The sequence below is a fragment of the Protopterus annectens genome, chromosome 1.part2, assembly GCF_019279795.1.
Source record: "Protopterus annectens isolate FY-2018-M chromosome 1.part2, PAN1.0, whole genome shotgun sequence".
NCBI classification, from domain to species: Eukaryota; Metazoa; Chordata; order Ceratodontiformes; family Protopteridae; genus Protopterus; species Protopterus annectens.
The window spans coordinates 1,131,296,681-1,131,322,278 of NC_056727.1; positions in this window are offsets into that span (position 1 = coordinate 1,131,296,681).

Consider the following 25,598-nt stretch of genomic DNA (forward strand, 5'->3'; position numbering starts at 1 on the left):
ACAACGTGATGGTGTGATCATTGGCTCTATATAATTGCCGCTATTGATGTGACACCCTGGTTCTGCAAACAAAAATGGGAAAAGAAGGTTATGGAGGGATGGATGAATCAACAGTCAGAAGTAGTGGCAGTGGCAGGAGTAATATCTCACAATATACTGGATTTGTTGAAACTGCGGTGGTGGTGCTGCGGTAGCATTGTCGCCTCACAGTTAGACGTTGCCCATTCAATTCTCAGAGCGTCTTCTGTGTAGCGGCATGCGTGAATGGGCGTTCCTTCGTTGAAGGTTGTGCATTAGGCCCGGCAAGCCAGTACGTAAAAATCTACTGCCAATCATTAGCGGACCGGAGTTCCGCTGTGGCGACCCCTAACCGGGAAAAGCCAAAAGACACAAACAAGTGTAAAACTAGTATTGTTATGGTTTATGCTTGTGTATGTATGTTGGGGGTAGGGAATTGCAGAGCAACAAGTGTGCCCATACCTTTTAACTGTACAGAATGTTGCAGAATGCCCAGATTTCTACCTCATATTGTTGGTCCTTTTTCATAAAATTGTGGTTTTCTGGCAAATTAGTAGCAAATCATTAAAAAGTGAAGTTAGAAAATGATGACAGACATTTGAGTTTCAGACATCATACCCTTCAGAAAATTCATGCTAACACAAAACTTGTTATTCTATTAACTTTCTAAATTTGTAAGTTCAATATTTAAAAATTGTCCCTACTTTTGGGCCTTTGTCCCATTTTTGTTTATGGCTTTGTCCAGATTTCATGTTTTAAGAGGTTGAGAGGTATGACTGTACCATACATTTTTTTCACATACCATTACAAACATCAGCACTGCACATAATAAATGGCTATATTTGTTAATCTGGCAGGAGCTCAGTGGTATATAGAAGATAACTATCTTGAGGGGAGTAGGAAGGTAGACACTTTTCTCAGATATGATTACTATATTGCCATATTACAAAAGGGGCTGACACAGACAAATGATTGGTGTCAAAGCCACGGAATAAAAACTAAACATAAAAAAGTGCATTATTATCCTCTTTGGCAAAGAGGAAATCTCTGCAAATTACAATATTGATAGCCCCCCCCTAAGCTCAAACACAGTGTTGCTAGGTTTGGGAACACAGGTTGACAGCAATCTAAACTTTGATCATCATATGTCCACAGTGGTAAGGGAAGCCTTCTATGCTGCACATCTCATAAGTAAGGGTATTGCATCCAAGACTTAGGATATTATAACTTCTCTATACTCGAGCCTCCACAGACGTTTCCTTTTGCATGTACCTCACCAGACACCTACAGCACCTGGAGAGACCACAGAGGTTTCTCACCAAGAAAATGCAGGCCCTCCAAAACATAACATACATGGAAAGACTGAAAGCCCTGTCACTGTACTCTGTATCCTACAGGCTGCATGCACATGTGCCTTGCCTACAAGGCAGTCTCTGACCCTGTCCTACTGGAAATGCTGCACATCCTCAAATCAAATGGGATAAGAGTCACATGCTCCAGGGATCTCAGCCTAGCCTGTAACATTAACAGAACATTCTGGAGACACACATATATCTCCCAGAGATTGAAGGTCCTCTGGAATAAACTCCCAATTCATGTGACACAGAGCTCCTCAATAACCCTATTCAAGTGCAACCTAGACAGTTGGATGGGAGACCATAAATTCACCTTGAGGGTAGCTTCTATGTCCCTCATGGACACTGGCAGTTGGTGCTGCTCCTAGACTCCCTCTGTGAATAATGACCATCTAACCAAGGTCAATTAGGGAACACAGGTATAACATGGCTAGGCTTGTAAAGGCCCTAGGGCCATTAGCCTAGTAACCTCCCATGAGCCTATGAACCTATATACATCCATGCTTAGCAGCCCACTGACCTTCTATTTAATTCAGTTACTTCCTCTCCATCTATTATATTGCAGTCTTGGTTAGTTAGGGTGTTTTGAAAGGAAGCAAAGTTGAAGAGTAAGTCTGATTTTCTTTCATCAAGGTTGAATTTTGTCTAGAATATTGCTAGATGAAAAGTGTGTTTAAAAACTTTGAAATATAGCTCAAATCAGCTACAACCCTCATTTTCTCCACAATGTTATATATAGTACAGTCCTACTCCATTAACATATGTTGAATGAATGTAGAAAAAAGCTGAAGAATAGGACAAAATATGTGAAAAGAAAGAAAAAAGGGAGTGCAGGATAAGGAGAAAATGGGGGGCACCAGGGTAATATGCATGGGGACAGTGAGATTGTGCTCATGGAGCCCTTTGCCTAGGGTGGCATTTTACCTAAGGCTGGCCCTGGCCATCAATTTCCTTATTTAAACATTTACAAGGGGCATGATCTGTTACTGAATTAAAGTGCCTGCCAATCAAGCATTATTTTAAGGCATATAAGTTCCAACAAAAACTGGACTAATTTACTGGTAAAACAAAGGTGTCAGGTTCCAATAAATTATGCTAGAGCTGAATAAGAAAACTCATTTATTTTAACATCAGGTTTAGCGCTTTCATCTACTCACGGTAGACTTCCTCAGAACACCATATCCAAGAACAACAGTCTTTAAATAAGATTAACCTTCCAATCATGTAACTGCATTAATTAAGCTCATTAACATTCATCAATTCAATTCTAAACTACTATAATCTAACAATGCAAATACATGTGAATAATTTAAAAATATATAATCACAGTTAAATTATCAGATTATAAAACGTTAAAAACTAGTACACAGAAGTGTAAATGTGTTAGAAATATAAAAATTGTTGAAAATATATACACTATATCACTGTGGGAAACAATAATGTTTTAACTAATAAAATACTGATACAAACACCTATTATTAGTGTCGTTAAAAATACAGCTATACATACCCCTTTCAAGCTCTTAATAGGGGTTTGGTAGAAATACAGTCATTTAATCCTGGAGGGGTAGCAGCATTCAGAAAAATTTGCCATTTCACTTCTCTCTCCCCCAGTTTAGCTTTCACATCTCCTCCTCTGGGGTCAATCTTAACACATTCTAATATGGCAAATTTAAAAGTATTACAAGTGTCACTAACTTCCAAATGTCTATATAGGGTGAAAAGATACAAACAACGCCCTATATAGACATTTGGAAGTTAGTGACACTTGTAATACTTTTAAATTTGCCATATTAGAATGTGTATTTCTACCAAACCCCTATTAAGAGCTTGAAAGGGGTATGTATAGCTGTATTTTTAACAACACTAATAATAGGTGTTAGTATCAGTATTTTATAAGTTAAAACAGTATTGTTTCCCACAGTGATATATTGTATATATTTTTAACAATTTTTATATTTCTAACACATTTACACGTCTGTGTACTTGTTTTTAATGTTTTATAATCTGATAATTTAACTGTGATTATATTTTTTTATTATTCACATGTATTTGCATTGTTAGATTATAGTAGTTTAGAATTGAATTGGTGAATATTAATGAGCTTAATTAATGCAGTTACATGATTGGAAGGTTAATCTTATTTAAAGACTGTTGTTCTTGGATATGGTGTTCTGAGGAAGTCTACCGTGAGTAGATGAAAGCGCCAAACCTGATGTTAAAATAAATGAGTTTTCTTTTTCAGCTCTAGCATCATTTATTGGAACCTGACACCATTGTTTTACCAGTAAATTAGTCCAGTTTTTTTTGGCAATTGTTGGAATTTACTGGCTACTTGTGTATTGGCATATAAGTTCCACTTTATTGCGAGGTACTCTCTTTCAGTACCAGAGTATATTCTTTCTAAATTGCTCATCTTCCTATTGATATAGCACACAGCATGCTCGTCACCTTGAATGTCTTGGGATATTACTTTCACCAAATCAAACTCTGACATGTCAGCGAATAAAGGTAAACATTTTAGTAAAATCAGTAGTTATTAGCACAGTTTCAGAAAATAGGATCCTTTTTAGTTTATTCAAAGCTGTATCTGTCTTGCTGCTCTATTGGCGTAGAAAGATAAAGCCTTAACTATAGCCCAGGTGATCTGGGTTTGATAAGCAGCTAGGGTGACTTACGGAGTGGTATGAAGAGATGGGCATACCCCTCCTAGGTAGATATTACCTAAGGGGAGTCATGGTCAAAAGAGGGGATTTGCCATTTGACATAGTTGATATGCATGGGCCACTGAAAAGAAAGTGGGTAAAGCACATAAAATAAAGACATTCCCCTGGACAAAAGCACAGATGGATGAACCCCCATGATACCCTTCGGATCCATGACCAGCCCCAACAATACCAGAGTAGTCCAGGGAGTAAGAAGATGGCTGGTATCCCCAGCATGTAAGTGGGGCACTGTGGGCTGGCCCTGTAGGATGAGGTCTGAAGGGAAAAAAAAAAAGAAAAGTCGTATCTGTCTCAAGAGACCACTGCACCTTGACAAGAGCTTTCTCCTTGTGTGGAACTGCCAAACGACCAGTGATAGTTGCAAAATTAGGTTTAGACTTTTTATAAGACTGAGCTAGTCCAAATATAAGTCTTCACCTGTCTCATAGTAAAGGGTACAAGACAGTTTTTTTTATGGCATCAAGCTTTCCCATTTATGGTATTAATACCCCTCTTCCTATAATTTCCTCCAAGTTCTTGGTTTTGATCATAACAAGTTTATTTTTTTAACATTTTCACTCAAACCTTCCTACTTTATAGATTCTAAATCAGTCTGCATTTTTGATTTCACTTTATGTAAATGAGACTCTCTGTCCTCTGAAGGAAAGACTACATCACAAAGTTATACTGCAGCATAGTTGGTGTGAGGCTTCAGTATTTTATCTGTCAGACTTTGAAAAGCAGCTGTGAGTCCTTGTAATCCAAATGGTAAAACAATTTACTGAGATTAACCATCAGCAGATACAAAAAATGTTTTTCTTTGGCAGAGGGATCATACAATCATAGTAAATACAAAGCAATTGCATTTTGCAACCATTTAGTCCTTCCAGTATCCACCATCAGATTGAAAATCTTTCAAGGAGGGCCAGGCCAGTTATGCCAGGAGGGAATATGTGAATATCCATCTAATTGTCCAGTTTTTAATTAGTTTGCAGGGCAAGTCTATTCCAGGAATACATTTTCTGAGTTCATCAGTACACCAAAAGTGGATTGTTTGGCCATCCTTAGTAACATAGCTTGAAAACAAACCTGATGTCTATAACATTAGGGTGACTATAAACTAAGACAAATAACATCCACACCAAAGGATAAAGAGACCACAGAGACAAACTATTTACTAAAAACAACAAAAGAAAAATTCAACAAAATGAAAGTCTTCACTGTGTAATACCTTAAACTTCTTGTAATGGAAATACATAATGTATATGCAAATGACCCCTTCAGGACACACCACTATTTACTCTACATGGCTTCTAAATGACCCGTGATGTATTTTACTTTCACTTTTTAAGTCTATACTGATGCATTCAGGACAGTAAAGTCAAACCATTAACTATAGTCGTGCCACATTTTATATGTTTTCTGAGCTTGACAGCACAAATGGATTGTTTTTTGTGAATTGGGGTGAATGGTATCCACCAGAATCCATTAGTCAAGTCTGATGCTGTCTAGCACCTAAACTTGCCTAAGTTCTCTATCAAGTCATCAGCTGTAGGCATGGGATACTTATCAAAGATGAAGTCATGTTTAGTTTTCTGAAGTCATTACAAATTCTAATACTTCTGTCAGTTTTATGGACTAGCACTAAGAGATTCCTTCAGTTACACTGTGACTCCTCAATCACATCTAATGTAAGTATTTGTTTAATTTCTTTTACTAACTACTTTTTTAACTCTGGTGCTATGTAAGGTCTCTCTCTAACTTTTATTGCAAGTATTGTCTCAATGTTTTTTTCTGTCAGTTTAGTTCTTGTAGGCATCTCTTGAAAACACTCCTTTATTTCTTAAGATAATTTTTTTTCTTCTATTTTTGCATGTTTGGCAAGGATTGCTGTATTTCTACTTCAAGAAGAGAATATATGGCCTCCTTCATTGAAACTTTAGCTTGCAAACATATTGCAGAAATATTTGGTTCCTCCCATGGCTTCAGTACATTGATATGGAAAGTTTGCTCAATCTTTCTCTTTCTTGGTTGTCTAATCTTATAATTTACTAAATTCTTTCTTACCTGATATGGCCACTGCCATTTAGCCAGAAATTTGTTTTCCATAAAGGATTCTGGCACTAGTTTCTGGTCTTTGGGTTTAGGAATCTCTGAAGACGAACATTCTTCTTATCAATGTTTTCCATTTCCTGGGCTGTCTGTATATGCTCTATTACTATGGTCCTTACTAGCTTTAAGTTATCATGAAAACTAGCATTGTGTTATATGTCTATGTTCCTCTTGCCAAGTTTCCATACCAACGTCAAGCACTCCCATTGATGTCAGATATACCGAATTTCAACTGGGGTACACTCAGTTGAAGCCTGTGGCACCTCTATAATTGTAAACAGTAAATGGAGTAATAACAGGGTTCCAATTTTTCCCATCTACATCAGTAACTTTCCTTAGCATGGATTTCATTGTTTATTAAACTTTCTGACAATCCTTTAATCTGTGGATGGTACACTGATTTCTTCATCTGTTCCACTTTAAAGCTTTGACATAACTGTGCATTGTCTGTGACAACAAAGAAGTGTTTCGGTCAGTTAATACTTCCTTAGGGATGCCCACTCAGGAGAACAACAGTCTATTATGACTTTACCAGAAAGGCTCATCCAGACTCTGCTACACTTTGCTGTGAAGGAAAGGTTAGTTTGCTGTTATTTTTTGTATTTCTGTATTGCCTTTCTATATTTTGAATACTGTAGTTTGTTTTCTTTACCTTGTGTTTTGCTTGCATTCTGTTTTAACAGCATATTAAAACTTCAAAAGAGACCACAGCTCTCTCTGTTCTGAGTCTTTTTTCCCTCCCTCCCACCCATTTAAGTTGTCTTGTTAAATACCACTGTCTTTCTAGTTGCCCGCCTCTTATGTTAATCTGACCATATATCTCATTTATCTCTACTTTCACTGGCTTATGTGAGTAATCACAAAACCATCACTTTTGAAATCCCACCCCTTCAATTATTTAAATTTATTGGCCATCCTACAGTATTTCATAGTACCAAAATACAAAAGTAACCACCCCTTTCAGTCCATCTTGCTGTTTTAAAAATAGTAACTCTCCACTAAACCTTAACTTTTAAACAGGTAAAACTCAAGTTACCTACTTTCATATCTAACTTCTCTAGTGCACACTGCAGAGTGCATTCTTTTCAATCTTACCTTTAAGCATCCCTGTTACTAGCACTTTCTCTAATACCTAAAAGATCATCTCTACTTGACTCCAAGTAGACTTTTCTCTATCTGTTAAACCTAGCACTTGCTCCTACAGTACTTATTACCTTGATACGGCACTCTTATAGATAGCACCCCAAAAAGGCAAACCCCATTTCTCGGTCACCCACGTCCCCGGAATCTCTTTTAAAGTTTTTGTCTAGTTCTTCTAGCATGTCGAGGGATCAGTTGCTATTGTCCTCTCCTGCTCAGCTGGTGAACCTGGGAATATTGAGGCAATGTTACAATTGCCTCATGTACACAGACAACCCTCTCCTCCTCCCACAAAACACAAATACATGCGAGAGATGCAACTGTACGGCCAAACTGGAGGCTGAGCTCTCTCAACATAGGACTGGCAAGACCAGTCAGGAGGAGAAGGTTACCACACACACTATAGACCCAGTCTCACATAGTACCATCACAACCTCAAATCATACACATAAACACACAAAGACATACTCGGCGGCTCTGATCAAAAATCTACCAAAACAGCAGAGGCCACCAAAGCAGACACCCAAACAACCACCACCTCAGAACACAACACATGTAACACATAGACCTCACAGTCAGAGTGTCAAACAGTCACAGCCTTTAAGGCCAAACACAATGCCAGACACACTAGTCATTGGTGACTCCATAGTCAGACACACTGACGCCCGGCTCACCAGACTGAGTAAGGAGAAGGTCACAGTAAGCTGCCTGTCGGGCGCTAGAATCCGCCACATAACGCAAGCACTCAGGTCTTTCAACAGCAGGTACAAATACGACTCAGTCATTGTCCACGCTGGTGTAAACGACCTGAGACGTACCTCCTTGGACTACATGAAAAGAGACATTGAGGAGCTCTCTGATTATGTAGCCCAGGCAGGTATGACCCTGACCTTGAGCAGTATCCTACCTTCACCAAGAATGATGCCACAATACAGAGATAAGATGATCAGCTTTAACAATTGGCTTAAACTCTGGTGTCATTCAAAGGGGATCAATGTCTGTCTGCCTGGGATGACATGCTGGACAAGCCACGCTGCTTCGCAAGGGACGGCTTGCACCTGTCACCCTGGGATTCCGGATATTGGCAAAGGCTCTTGCCACCCCATAGTGCCTTTTTAGGCAAGGCTCAAATTCTAAACCTACCACCCTAGAACACAAAAAGGAAAAACTAAGGGTAATGCTGCTCAATGCCAGAAGTCTAAATCTCAAAATGCACTTTTCGAGGCCCTTCTCAGTATGGAGAACATCGATGTCTGTGCAGTGACAGAAACCTGGTTCAAGGCTCCTGAGAGCACCCCAGCACTATCAGGTTTTACCTCTTATCATGCGTTCCGCCCCAAAATCCGGACAATACCAAGAAAGGAGGGGGGGGTATCCATATTCATCAAGGACACCCACACCTCAAGACTGGTGGCAACGCACGATGCATCGGAGACCATCCAGGTGCAATTAACCATAGGCAAGACTGCTCTGCAAATTGTAGCATGTTACAGGCCACCCTCACAAACTCAGGAACCTCACATGGCCTTCCTGAAAACACTAGAGGGGATAAATGTATCACCAAACACCATCATACTAGGTGACTTCAATTACCCTAATATAGACTGGGAACACTACTTTAGCCCAAACACCCTAGCCCAAAAGTTCCTGGAATTCATAAACTCAAATGCCATGGAACAACTAGTCACCATCCCCACAAGAGGAGAAAACATACTTGATCTCATCATCACGAACATGGGAGCACAATGTTCAACACCGAAGTATACCCTCACTGGTGAGATCAGATCACAAACTAATCTCGCTGGAGGTCCTCATCCCACCCCACCTGAAATAAAAAGACCACAGTAAAAAACTTCTCGAAAGCCAACTTCACACTTCTAAAGACTAGTGTGGTCTCCTTTAAGGCCCCCGAGCCTGCGGAAAACAGTACTCAAGCCGCTGAATCACTTACAAATGCCTTCTACCAGCATCTGCAGGACTGCATGGATAAGGCAATCCCAAGCAAAACAAAGACTCTTTGTACCAAAGGCAAGCGTCCAGTCTGGTGGACCCCAGCCATAAACAAACTCTACAACAAAAGGAGGAAGCTACTACAAGATAGAGCAAAATCCTTAAAAGGTAAGACACCCTTGATCACTATAAGTAAAAACTAAGAGCTCTCATAAAATCATCCAAAGCAAATTTTGAGAGAAAAATAGCTAAAGACTCAAAAGACAATCATAAGGCCTTCTTTAGCTATGTTAGAAACCTGGGAGGAAACTCCCAGATATGCTCAGAACTAGTTCAAAATGATGTGAAGATTACTGATCCTACAGACATTGCCAACATACTGGCTGACAGGTTCAGTGCAAACTTCTCCCATCCCCAAAGGAGAGATATCTATACCAAGCGATTGCAGCCCCCAAACATCTCCAACGCCCAAGTGAGAACTGCTCTCTCCAAAGCAAAAAACACAGCATCCATGGGACCTGATGGTGTCCCCGGCTGTGTGCTCCATGAACTCAACGAGGAATTAAACCCACAGCTAGGACAGCTGTTTAATCATAGTCTTACCTCTGGATACGTACCCAGGGAGTGGTGCACTGCAACTGTGGTCCCACTTCACAAAGGCGGTGCCTCCACCGACCCTGGAAATTACCGGCCCATTAGCTTGACAAGCCTTATCTGCAAAGCCATGGAGAGGATCATAATGGACCTCATAAATAAAGACATAGAAAATTCGCAGACTTTGGATCCATCCCAGTTTGGCTTTGTCAAAGGCAGATCATGCCTTCTAAACTTGGTTGACTTTTTCGAAACAGTCACCAAAGCCATTGATGAGGGAAAGGCAGTCCATACAGCCTACCTCGATCTGGCGAAGGCCTTCGATACAATACCCCACTCAGGTATCATTGAAAAACTCATCAGCTTAAATGTTAACCCATACATCACAAGATGGGTTGCAAACTGGCTGAGTGACAGAACCCACAGGGTCAGAGTTGCTGGCGCCATGTCAGACTCAAAGCCTGTCACAAGTGGTGTACCACAGGGCTCAGTCCTGGGCCCACTCTTGTTTGGCATCTACTTTTCCAAGTACAAGCAAACACAGGAGGGTCATGGCTGACAAAGTTTGCAGATGACTGCAAACTGGGCCATAGTAGAAAACACATCTGACACAGATATCCTTCAGAAGGGTCTCACAGAAATGGATAACTGGTGCCAGAGCCATGGCCTAAAGTTAAATGCCAAAATGCATAGTCATACCCTTCGGGAAAAACAAGGTTACCTAGCTACCAAATAGGTGGCAATCCACTGAGCACAGAAGAAGTTATCAGGGACCTGGGGACCCAGGTTGATAGTAGTCTGTCATTCGACACCCATGTAGCTAAAGTAGTTAGGAAGACCTTCTACATTGCCCACCTTATCATGAAGGGATTCTCATCTAGATCAAGGGAGGTCATAGTCTCCCTATACTCATCACTCATCAGACCAATGATTGAGTACAATGCCCCATTCGGAATGTATCTGACCCGACACTTGCAGCAGCTGGAGAGGCCACAAAAGTTCCTCACCAAAAGGATAAAGGGTCTCAAACATCTGTCCTATGCTGCCCGACTGAAAGAACTCCAGCTCTATTCAGTAAACACGCTTGCTCAGAGGTGACCTTTGCCTAACATACAAGGCCATGTCAAACCCAGATTTGATGAATATGCTTCACCTCAAAAAATCTAGATCCATCAGAGCCACAAGGATGAGAGACTTAAACCTCGACACGGCTATTAATAGGACATGCTGGAGGGATAGATTCATCACCCAAAGACTCCCTATGCTGTGGAATAAAATCCCAGTATATGTGAGGCAGAGCACCTCGCTGGCCTTGCTCAAGAGAAATCTTGACCAATGGATGGGAGATCGCAGATATACCCCAGGGATTACCTCAGTGTCACTGCTCGACAGAGGCACAGCAAAATAATGGGTATAGTTCCCCATACTAAAGGGGTGGCGTAAGCCACAAAACTATGGGCTAGGCTTGTAAATGCCCTCGGGCAGATAGCCTAGTATGAACCTATGAACCTATGAACCTATAATATATATTTATATCCTTTGCTGGCTTTTAACAAAAGTCCCATGATGTCCATAACAATGCCTTCAAATAGTACTATTAAGATAGGGATTTGGATCAAGGGACTTTTCTATTTATATTTTTTAAGATAGGGTGCAGTTTTTTGACATCCTGAACCAGAACTGCAGAAGTTCTCTTTCGCTTTCATTTTGCCTGTCAGTAAAATCTGACTTGTACCCTTGACTTAGCCTGTTCCATCCACAGTGGGCCTTCTAACAGAGGAGACTATATTCATTATTAGTGTACTATATGGTTTTGGTACTAGTAACTGATGTAGAACTTCTTCCCTTTCTTTACTTAGTATCAATTATAAGAGGTCCTGTTTTAGCTGAATTTAATGGTAAGAAATAGTGGAGACACTGTTCAATATCTTCCCCTGCAACCTTATGTATGTTCTCTTGTGCCTTACTTTAAGAATCATATTCCTATTGTGCTTTTTTAGATTTATTCCATTTACTTTTAAGACTTCTGACTCAGGATTATTTTCCACAGTAACTTGGTTTGAGGTGGAAGATACAACTTCCTTCTCTAACAGCATTGATACTGCAGTTTCTTTTGTGTCTTCTCCAGTAAAAGGTGTTTCTAAAAAAAATCACTTTCTGTTATACTTTTTTTCCTTGATTCAAATATTCTTGCAACTTATATTACCTATACAATTGCATTTTTTTTGCTTATATCCCTTTCTGTGCTCATTTTTTTTCAAAGTGTCTTTACTCTAATATGTTTTTCTATACTTACACTGGTTTCTGTGCTAGGGGCTTCTGTAAGCTTTGGTGTTGAATATTGTCCTGAGCTAATTTTTACCCAAATTCCTATACTGACATATTTTACAGTTTTGGAATTGTATTGCTATGCAATTGGGAAATATTTGTGATAACAGACAGAATCATTTCCACTGTCAAGCCACAACCAAATTCTGAATACTTTTTTGTAGCTTCTAACCAAAATCCCATTTTCTGGTTTTGATTTTGTACTTGTATCTGAGTATCGCTACCAGTGGGTTTATCATCTTGCTGCATGGTAGTTATAGATTCTTCCACCCCCACCCACATTTGCCACAGCCCTTTAAGAGAAAGTTTTTCCATAATATTACATTGTGATTTAAATTGATATGACAGACACAGGATGTAACAATTTCCTAATACTTCAGAATTTCTAAATATATATACATGTATATATATATATATATATATATATATATATATATATATATATATATATATATTTATATATATATGTGTGTGTGTGTGTGTGTGTGTGTGTGTGTGTGTGAATATACTGTTTTTTTTTTGTCTCCATGAATGTATGTGATCTCATCTGCAGTTTTTGACAGTTACTAATTTTATGCTTACACACCAGGGAAAGCTTGCACTTCCCTCCCTTCTAAAAATGTAATATACTTTACTAGCTTGGTTGTTACACAGTGATACAGAGCTGACTCAGTTATCACAGAGCTGACTCAGTTATCACCGCTGTAGTTTATTACACTCCATAGATACAACTACAACTAAAACATGAATTTCTGATTTGACATTCCTAGTGCCAGGCTTTTTTCAATATTAACCGATCAGAGCTTAGCAAGTTGGCTTCTCCTTTATTATTTCTAACAGATTAACATTTTACTTACTATCTTTGGTTTCATTGAAGGCATATCTGAAACCAGCAAGTTATTACTTAATATTCCCCGGGATTCATAAAGCTCGGCGCAAGGCCAGCATTAGGCTTGCACCGACTGTGTGGCGTGAAGATGGTGCTGTAGCGCCAAATGCATATTAATGAAGGCACGCTGCCGCCACAGCCACATGCATAGGAAAGGAGCACGAGTGCATAGGGCGTTTCGAAGTGCCGCACTGAGGCGTGGAAATGTCAGCTGTCAACGTGCAACCTAAAATGCTTGCATATAACAATTTGCAAGCAATAGTAATCACATCTGTCAGTGTCCATGGATACTGAAACATATGCAAAGCATGCAAGACAGTTCCTGCGAACACAAAATGAAGAAGCAAACACAAATGCACAGTAAGGAATAACGGGTCCTTGTCCCTCGAACAAATGACATTAAAAACCATGTGCCCGTAGTCCAACGCAGTGTAGATAGTTATACCAAATGGAAGTGAAATGCATCATGTTAGCGCGCCGCCAATAGGTATGTCCAGCCCAATGGTCAGGGTCACCAGCTGACCCATATGTACACAGCTGGGCAGATGTGTCCATAACAAAAAACATGATAAATGTAAATATCTAACGACTGTATGACAGAATTATATCCCACAATGCATGTAATAGTCACCTACAATAGGTATGTCCGTATTTAACATACCATATGTGACAGGAAATAGAATAAGCATGTAAACGAAACAGAAGGAGCATATAAACTGCTACAACAATAAGGCAACATGTAGGCTAAAGGAACAGTATTATCCATAGCGTTGACTGTGGGTACGTGTTGTCCAGTACAATCGGATATGTGTGTGGAATATATCCCATCCTGGACATAGAAAAAGGTGGCATCCTACCAATGATCAGAACAGTCGGCCAAAATCTGCACATCTGCGGTCCAAGCCGTACTTGTCAGGATATGTCACAGTTGAACGGGTATTACTCGGGTGTACCAACCATGTCATGAAAGTTAAGTATGGGCGTGTACCTATGTGTGTGAGGTATAGCATGTGGAAGGTGAAACATGCCAGGGTAGTCCACACAACCATACAGGTACCTGACATATGTAGGGTATGCAATGTGTTACCTTGACCGTGTCATGGGCCATCAACCAAAGCAGTGATGGATGGAGTGTCAGGAATATGTGTGTTTGTGTGGGGGGGATGGGTAATGGTATAATCCTCAAAGGCGAGACTGTGTCGTATGCAGAATAGGTGAACTGGAGGTGTATTAGGGAGCAGTGGATGAAGCAGAAAGAAACAGAAAGAACATGTATACACATCTGCAATACAACCAGACAGGCCATACTGTAGAACACAATCCCACAAATATATGAATATTAAAATGTGTAATACAAATGTACAGAAATGTCACTGGCACATACCCACAGATTGGTCTTGATGGAACTGGCCAATTCAAATGCAACACACCTGGATGCATAATGGACTACCCAGCATCCCCTCCACAGCACACAACCCACCCACATACCTGAACGTCTACCAAATCCAGCCATACTTGGCCTACTAGTTTGGCGCAGCAACATCTACATATAGTGACCACTACACATATGTAGTAGGTAGTGTCACCCTAGGCAGTTTCAGGATTGCAAACTATGTATCCCTTGCATGTAAAACCCCCAGCATATTTTCGTAATGCCAGAAGAATGGTCGGTATCAGTCTTGTTAAATTTTTGGATATCCCTCATGGGATAAGTAACCTGTGTAAACATTAGAATGGGTATCAAGACACGATGTCCAGTCCTGTAGACATCTGGACACAAGTTGGAATGTGTAGTAGTGGTGCACGAGACTGTCCAACCCTAGATGGTCATGCAGAACCTACTACCCAGGATCAAACACCTGCCTGTGATGCACGTGTGCTGACATGAATAATCGAGAGAATGTATTGCACACATTCTCATAGTGGCACATGGAAAAAGGGTGATGAAGGCACTGACGTAAACAGGATACCCTCTGATCCACTGTGTGAGGGACAGTTACTGTGTGGGTAGGTGTGACCTGACCAACAATGATACAATGCCAAATGTCCTGTGATTGTAGGAAATAACTGTACCATACTGCATGCAACAGTTGCCTAAAGCGGTCACGTCAGGATAGAAAAAAACATAATTCGTACAAGAAACAGGCTAAAAACTAAAGTGCTAAAGGTATAGGCTCACAGCTAGGAAACTAATGAATGTTCTAAACCTGCACTGACCGTGGGTATGTGTTGGCCTAAGCAATCTGGTGTCCCCAGAATATATCCCGACCTGTACATATGACAATGTCAACCCTACCAATGGTTAGAGCATTCGCACAATAACTGGCCAGCCTCTTAATCATTCACAAAGCCAGTGACCTTTGGAGGAAAGGTGTTGAATGAGAATGACTACTTACAACAATGAAGAGGAATAGATGCATTTAACTGCAGAAAATTAGTAGTAATACAAATCTGTCAACAAGTTCCAAGTTAATAGTACTAATATGGTAGAAGTGTCCGTGATTGTCCCTGAGTTGTCATAGCCTTGTCCCTGTCACTATAGAAACTAGTCCCCGAGTATCACAGAGGTCTGTACACATATGTACACCAACCAACTGTCACATCTGTTGACAGGACTATTGCATACCTGTAGTGAATTTATAACTGATGTCCAGAATAATATTCATTGTATCTATAAATGAATGAAATAGTCAAATGTGAAGGGAAACATGTGGAACCCCCCCCCCCTGTATTATGTAGTGGAACCACTCCCCTCCATAAATTATGTAGCACCGACCTAATAAGATGGTCAGAGGTGCCCAAACACCTGCATCTGTAAACACACATAGAATGTTAAAATCTGGACTAACTTTGTCCATGTGCTACTTCTGATATTTGAACAGTGCCAGAGCAGTTCTAATCACCAGTCAGACCAGCCTAAACCTAGAACAGCACATGAATACCCTGACAATCAAACACGCCTATGTGCGAGGACTATAAGCGTAGGAGTTCTGAATATCCTTGGAGTGAGTAGACTTGCAGCACGGGTTCAGAGCAGTAGGAAACAGGGAATGTCGGAAGTGTAGTACTGCGGTTTTCCCAGCAGGAGAATGGATGCCTGCTGTGTAAGGGAAGCGGTGAGGCGTATGTCAGAGTAGATATGAACCATGGGTATACATATAAATGAGGCAGAACAACAATAGTGTAGTGGTTAGAGCATCCACCTAACATAAATGCATTCCCAGTTCAAGTACGACTATAGCACATATTAATTGTGTAATGAATGCCTCTGTGCTGTAAATCCAACATTTATACATGTAAAGGTGACTGCGTGTCTTGCATGGGGCCATTAACCGGATTCCATCAATCAAAGTGGTACTGTCATAAGGAATAAGGCACATGTAATCCCAAAGAAGTGCCAGTAAACATATGTAATCAGAATAAGTAGATGCAAGTGCACCTGCGCGGGTGTACACAGCTTGTAGCATAGCAAATGTACGTTGTCTTGTACAGCTGTAACTTTTATATAGATAGATAGATAGATAGATAGATAGATAGATAGATAGATAGATATCCACAGACATAACAGAAATATTATATATCTATATATATATCTATATATACATATATATATATATATATATATATATATATATATATATATATATATGTATATATATGGGTCTAGGTTACAACGTCGACAGATGAGAAGACCGACAGCGAAATCACCGGCAGAAGATCGTGGATGAAAACACCGACGGAGAACACCGAGATGGGGAAAGGATGTGTAAGTATGCGGTAATGACGGACATTAGGGTGCGAGTAAGGTAAGTGTGCAATGTTGATGGTCTGTAGGGGTAGGGGTGGGTTAAGTGAGTTAGGGTTAGGGCGCGGGTTAGGTAAGGGTGCAGTAGTGAATATTTTGGGTTAGGGGCGGGGTAAGTGAGTTAGGGTTAGGGCGCGGGTTAGGTAAGAGTGCAGTAGTGAATTTTTTGGGTTAGGGGCGGTTAAGTGAGTTAGGGTTAGGGTGCGGTTAGGTTAGTGTGCGATAGTGGACCTTAGGGTTAGGGTTTCGGTTAGGGTTGTGGATAGTTGTGTATGTAAGGTTTGTTTGTTAGGATTTAGGTGTGCTTGTGTTGTGTGTGTAGTTTTTGGTCAGGGAATTTGTTTTATTTATTGGTTGTTGTGATGATGTGTTGAGTGTGTGCGGTGTCGTGTTTGTGAACTGTCGATGATGTGGTGTCGGTGATGTCATTGTCGATGTTGTGTGCTGTCGGTGTTATAACCTATATGTATATATATATATATATATATATATATATGCATATATAAATATATATACATATATATATATATATATATATATATATATATATATATATATATATATATATATATATATATATATATATATATATATATATATATATGTATATATATATATATATATATATATATACATATATATACATACAAGGAAAGCTGAAAGACGAAAGCAAACATAAGGGTTGTGAAGGGAATCTAGAGCAAGTAAAGAATTATAAAGTGCTCGCAGCATATGTCAGATAAAGCTGTACACGTGTGAGTAGAGCACCGCTATTCACACCAGAGGCAGGGTTATACCAGTGGCCATAACATCGCTGAAGTGCTCCATCAACATTGTAAACAGATGGAATGTAGTACATGTTGCGACCACCTACACTTGTAACCCGCAAATCGTTTGTAATCCATAACACCAGGAAAGGCACGTATGTGCAAATATGAATGGATGGTGAGCCTGTGAATACACGAGGTGGTACAAAATGTGTGTAGGGCCCCAATGCTCATGAGAGGGCAATGTGTAAAGGTGTGTCATGGCTGTGATATCAGGTGTATAATGGCTGTTATGCGTGGAAACTCAACACGGGTGTGCAGGAAAAACTATGGATATGCGATTATGGACACAGGAGTGCTAGGGTATGTTGCGTCGATTGCAATGGAGCGGCCTGTGCAAGTCAGCTAGTATGTAGGTGTGATTCCCAGATAGAGCATCGTCTGCATGGAGACATGCGTGAATGGGCGTATCGTTGTCGGACGTTGTGTGTCAGGGCTGGCAGCCCGGCACGTAAAGCCTAAATGCCACCCATGAGTGGAACGGAGTTCTGCTGTGACAACCCCAAACCGGGAAAAGCAGAAAGACACAACTACATGCAGACATCAATATGTTGACGTACAACCTCAGTAACACAAACACTCATTCTATTAAGATTAATAATATGAATGTGCACAGAAACAAACACAGTAGCAGGAATAACAGGCTGCGCATACGAGTAATAGGTCGAATGACACTATCACATCACACTTATCAGCGGCACCCCAGACATGAAAAATGTGCAACATCTGTCCACTGTATAACGTGCAGTATACTGATCACAAGTTCACAGGAGTGAAGTGTCGGTGTCATAATGACTGAGGCAATAGTATGCTGTTGAAGCAGACGTAAAACCCAATACGCATGTGTAAGTGTCTATGTCCGGGAAATGTATCGGTTAATGGACACACAGATGTATATATAGATAAAAACGTATATATACATATACATATATATATATATATATATATATGTATATATATATATATATGTGTATATATATATATATATACACACATATACATTTATACAGATATATATATATATATATATATATATATATATATATATATATATATATATATATATATATATATATATATATATATATATATATATATATCTATATATACACACACACACACACACACACACACACACACACAAAGATATACTACAGATATATATATAGATAGATATATATACACAAACAACAGGTATTGATATATACATATACACACAAAACAAATATGTCATTGTAGATATACACATGTACATAACTAGGTTACTTTACAGCAATTAGGGGTAACATATATACAGCCCGGGCATATGTGACTGGGAGGTCCAATAAATAAACGTTGTACCCCCACACCACCCAGCTAGGCCGGTCAGACATACAGACAGGCAATAAAGATTACTACACTGCTGCTGTCCAAAACACCTGCAGGAAAGTAGCAGTGGGAGAGATCTGCAAGGTCTACACTTTAAACATGGATAATGGTGTCCATTGCGGGACCCCAAAAAGTGAGTGTGTCAACCTGTTGTCATCAATGTGAGCAGGATGTAGGTGTACATGGAACAGTAGGTTGTGCAAGTGTGATAATACATGGGTTGACAAAACGTATGACATGTGTCCCTAGACGGGGAGAGTAGGCAATGTGTAGGGGTGTGCTCATACCCCAGCTCCGCTCACAGTAAGTATATGTCATGAGTGCTGTAGAGGGGTGCCAGCTAGGTGGACCATGGGTATGCAATAATGGGCTTAAGTGTGCAGGTGCTGGTTGGCAGAGATGTAGTAGGCTCGCCCAGTGGAAGTCGTTAATATTCCTATGTGGGCATAACAGATGCCTATACATCCCAAACCTGAAGAGCACATCTACCGGATATTCTGTAAACCATCGGGGGAATGCATAGAGACCAAATTAGTGCCGTGTACCCGATTAGCATGGACGTCCATAGTTATGAATCAGAATGTAACAAAGTCCAAATAAACACTTCCAGAACTAGTGATATTAGGTGGACAGGTGGCGGAATATAGGTAATGACAGATGACATGTATGAGTCATAAATGGCATGTACCTCGACAAAAGTGAATGAATACATATGCTCTGTGACTGTCAATGTGTCTGGTTAATAGAACCAATCATCTAAATGTGTCCCACAGGGTGTTATGCAGTGTTCCTGATACAGTGTTCATTCTCCCCCATTGGTATGTGAGGTCTACTAGTGACGGAAAGTGAATAATTTGATGACCACCTCAAGTAGATGATAGCGTAATAGATGAGGTTCCACACACGTACACCTTTGAGTGACACACCTGTCTGGGCAGTTGTGTCCTGCAAAATGAATGTTATGGCACATGGCCTGTGAGTTCGGGAAAAGTGGCTATATATTGTGTGTAGTGGTGTCAGAAATGAATTTGTTGTATCAGAAACAGCTACATGTAATAGGAAACAGTATTAGCAATTATAATGCTACAAGAATAACCTTAACATATGCAAACCATGGAAGTAGCCAGTTTACAACTGGCTGTGGGTATGTGTTGCCTTGACACATGTGATAGCTCTACATATAGGATCTATAGGGCCGCCACCATTCTGAATGGCCAAAGTGAGACCTACTCTGTAGAAATTTCAGATGTACCAGGGCAGAACATGCCTACAGCCATGCATAGTACAGCAATATACATATCAGCACAAATCAAGGTGTAGTCTAGCAGCTGTAAAGTTGCTTATGCTACTACATATAACATATCGACGTGTCAGGTATACAAGACCTGTAATAAGCAACCACTACAGACACGTAGAATATGAGAATGTCCCCTAATCAGTACAGTTGCAATGTCTAGAGTATCATCACATAACATATGCCTAATGAGGGACTGTCCCATGCAAAGTGGGAAAGGTGTTATTCCTACAGTCTCCCGTCGTGCAATCTGAAAGGTGGAAAACGTACAGTAGGTATGCGGTAGCATGACTCGCTGGACAGTGGCATTAACAAAATCATATTCACATGTCAACATTGCAGAGTATCGGTTCCCATGTATCAGGCAGATGGGAGCAGATTGTATGAGGAGCACGCATATAATATGATTACGTCACTGGACAGGCCGCCGAGTCCGTACAGTCGAACGTCTGCCGTTGCCAAATGGTTAGACATACCCGATACTGTAGTCATGTAGTCTGATGTGATACGCATCACAAGGGATCACACACACCCGGTGTGAGTGACAAATGTAAGCAGAAATGTTGGTGAGCGAGCGGCTGTAAGCGTGTTTGTCTACCAGTATGCCAGTAGTGCACTGTCAAAGAAATGTGGAGTCTAAACGGGTAAAAGGTGCTGTAACCAGAGATCAGCAGTGCTTAACACTGTGCAAACCCATGCACAACTGCTCCCACCTGCTGGAATGTGCCTTACCCAGTCCATATCCAAAGGCGTCGGTCTGTAAGCAAACAAAGAACTGTCCTATTCACGTGTTGGTAGTAGTACCCTGCGCACAGCACATAGCTCATGTGAATTAAAAATAGACCATGGCATATGTACAGACAGTAGACCACACACACACCATGCAGCGCAGTCATCCAACAGTATAGCAATGTACTGGCAGATATGTCCGGACCACTGGTGTATGCATGCCCAGTATGACTGTTACGCATGTTGTCGACTGACATTACCGTCATACCATCATGTGTGTGAGCATGCCAAGTATGGACAACTGTATCGCATGTGTCACATGTCCAGATAGTCAGTACTGTGTTGCCAACCCCTCTGTTCTACACAGACAGGTGTCATGCTGTGTCTGCAGGGTAGCTAATGGTCATGTGGCATTGACAGTTGCTACATGTCTGCATAGCGTGGGGGGACATCCAACCGCATCCACAGTCCTACACAGCACCGTGGGTGGTGCACATGACTCTCACATGTGTAGGTTGGACAGGGGGCACAGCTGACAGTTGTACACATCTGCCGCTACTCTACTGGTATGCCATGTACTCCATGTCAGTGTGTGGACCTACCTAAATTGCCGGTTGGAGGGATACCAGTGTACGTCAGATCCCAGAGTTAAATACCAGCACAGTGGTGTTGGACGTCCTAGCTTTCACAACCTATAGCAAACCGCCTGGCCTGCTGTAGTCTGTGTGTGTCTTTGGTGGTTGGGGTCATTCATTGGGCATATCCATAGGCCATTGTATATCATTTGTCTGTATTGGTTCACACCTGTCCACGTGTGTGGGCTATATGGACACACATGATGTTCATCCCATAATCTGCAGTGGGTTAGGACACCCTGTGTACTACTGGCTACCATTGTGACCCCTGTATGTGCTACAGATGTCATGGTGCCACTATGGACGTGTACTGTCTGCTGCCCTAGCAGTCATCCACTAAAGTCTCTTATATGCTCACATACATACCATAGCAATGGGTAAATACACATTCTAATACAACTGCCAATATGTAGGTCGATAGACATACCCTGGGGGTGTTCTGGACCTGAGGATGGTGCTGGAGGGCTGCCTATGTCAGATGCACACAGTGCACCTCCTATACATGGCCGAGCACAGGTAGTGTCATGTTTGGCATCCACTGTACTGTGTGTGGGTCAGAGAGGGGACACTGGTGGGTACCTACTGTGTCAGTGCATATGCCTTGTGTTGCCTCTTTGCCAAGGGCAGGTCATACTGTGCACGGCCTTTTGACGACTGGGCCCTGCTCAGGTAGTTCCTTCGCCAAGTCACACTGTGCCTGTACAGGACTTGGCAGTGGTGTTGGGCCATGTGGCCCTGCCCCATGCTGTTCCTGCAGCAACTGTTACTGCAGGATCAGAATGTGTAGCATAGCAAATACCATAACAAATTGTGTGCATGTAGCTAGTGAATACTGCAGAACTCCACAGGATGTGTCCGCATACCAGAACCGTGAACTGAGTATCCCAAACACATGCTCAAGTTACATGTCCTGCCTGTGCATCTGCCTCATTATGGTGTGAGTGTTCAGGTGTGTGTGCATTGCTGCTGGGTGTCATCAGCCACGACACCAGTGGTTACCCAGCATCCCCCACTAGGACACTGTAGAGGATGTCCATATTGGCAAAGGTGTGGTACAGCTGTGTCAGAAGCCATATATCGGAATCATCATCATAGCTTCCAGGGCAGACAGCACACACATTCAATCTAATGCCCTGGCCATCGCATGGCCTAGCTGTTGAAGGGTATTCCCCTGCAGTGACTGAAGGCCCTACCCCGCTCACCGGGTGGTGCTTTGATGTGTATGTGTGTGCAGGCTATAGCACCCAGTACCCCAGGGTAGTCATCCATGTGGTTGAAGAGATGCATATTGCTGGTCTACTAATCACGTGTGTTGAGGACACGTACATGCTCACTAGCATGTGTTGACATGGTGTCTGTGAACTGGCGTAATACTCTGGATGCAGATGCCTGTAAGATCCCCATGATAACCCCAGTTGTGTTGTGTGAGGTACCTGTGGCTAGTATACCCAGGCCAACACATACTGTGGTTTCCACTGTGATGGGTTTCCCTCAGCCTATTTGATGTGTCAGGTGTGGCAGGCACAGGTCAACAAGCCGCTGTAGGAGGTCTCTGTCCACCCCATAGTGCTCTACCATCCCCAGCTCATGTAGCCCATGGTAAGTCACCCTGGGTCTATAAAGTCTTATGTCACCCCAGTAAGGGATGTTTGGCAGCATACACATCCTCACTGCCCTCAGCCTCCTGCACATGTTGGTCTATGTTGCCTGCTGCAGTCCTTCTCATTTGGTTGGACTGTGTCGTGAAATGTACCCGCAGGTATACACCGGTGGTGTAGAGTGCGGAAGAAACCTGTGTGTATGATGCTTGCTCACATTACCGTACTGTGCAGGTGTGGACTGGCCATATCATCTGCTGATTGTGCTGATCATCACCTGTTTGTGCAGCCTGTACACCTTGACAACCCCATCACTGCTGTTGTCCCTCCCAATGTCACCAGGCAAGTATAGACATACCCCTAGCTTAGGCATGCTAAGGCAGGAGCACTCCCTAGGCACAGTTCTGCAATGTACGTACAGTATGCTTGACCCCCTTCCCATGCTGTCAACTATATTCGAGCGCTGCACCCGGGTAACTACACACATACACTCCAGGTATCTGTATCACACCCTGGGGATAAATGGGATACACTAATGTCAACCTCATCTGCATGGTATAATCTTCTAATGAATAGTTATATGACCCATACCGAACCTCCAAATTAATAATCACTGCTTAGTGTCACTCAGATCCATACACAACTGGTAACAGGTGCCTTACTATCACCATATTCGATATCCCATGGTCTTCCCAGCAACAAAATAACTGGTGTCTACACGACTACAACACGGGATCCTGCACACAACAGACGATGTGCATTACCACTACGCCATGGCAGATATACATACATCCCAGGTTATCACATACAGATCATCCGGCACAAACATTCAATAGTACTGATGTCCCCAGACATATATGTTTATATCTATGTCTATCTCTCTATATCTACATATATCACATATATTATTTGTATACATATATACATAGATATACATACACACATATACATGTACACACATATGTAGATATTGCATTTATATCACAATAGTGGACCACATGACAGCAAAGCATTAGACAGGCATGAAAAGGAAACTACATGTGCCACCTGCATCATGTAGTGTTGTTACTATCAAGGCATGTGTGTTCTGTTGCATCACATGGGTCAGACTGTATTAAGGGTAAGAGAAGGGCTGCTGACATTTACTCACCAGACCTGTTGGCGAATGTATGTGTTGACAACCCAGTGTCTTGGCAGAATCTACAGACTGTGGACACTATATAGGTCAGCAACAAAACACACTGAACACATCCCGCAGCTAGCCACCCACAGATATCACATAGGGTATAACTGCCAAACACACACATCTGCCATGCCGTGGAATCGAGCACCTACCTGTCTAGTCTACCACACTACAGCATTATGCAGTAACAGAACACGCTACCGAGTTTTGGCATCACCGCACTCCCAGAGGCATACTTCTAGGTGGATGACATCATCAGCAAAGGCAAAGACGCCGATAGGGAATGTATGGAGAGTGAGCCATCTAAAGGCATTACTCTGTCCCCAGGCAGCTGGAAACACACACAGACACACACACACACATTCAGCAGGGCCGGGAGTCGAACATACACCTAATTATCTTATCACATTACAGCATTACGCAGTTACAGAGCATGCTACCAAGATTACTGGAACACAGCACTCCCAGAGGCATACTTCTAGGTGGATGACATCATCAGCAAAGGCAAAGATGGCGATAGGGAATGTATGGAGAGTGAGCCATCTAAAAGCATTACTCTGTCCCCAGGCAGCTGGAAACACACACACCCACACACACACACACACACACACACACACACACACACACACACACACACACACACACACACACACACACACACACACACACACTCGGCAAGGCCGGGAGTTGAACATACACCTAACTACCTTATCACACTACAACATTATGCAGTTACAGAATGCGCTACCAAGATTACTGGAACACAGCACTCCCAGAGGCATACTTCTAGGTGGATGACATCATCAGCAAATGCAAAGACACCAATAGGGAATGTATGGAGAGTGAGCCATCTATAAGCATTACTCTGTCCCCAGGCAGCTGGAAACACACACAAAGACACACACACATTTGGTAGTCAAACATACACCTAACTACCTTATCACACTACAGCATTACGCAGTTACATATCACGCTACCGAGATTACTGGAACACAGCACTCCCAGAGGCATACTTCTAGGTGGATGACATCATCAGCAAAGGCAAAGACACCGATAGGGAATGTATGGA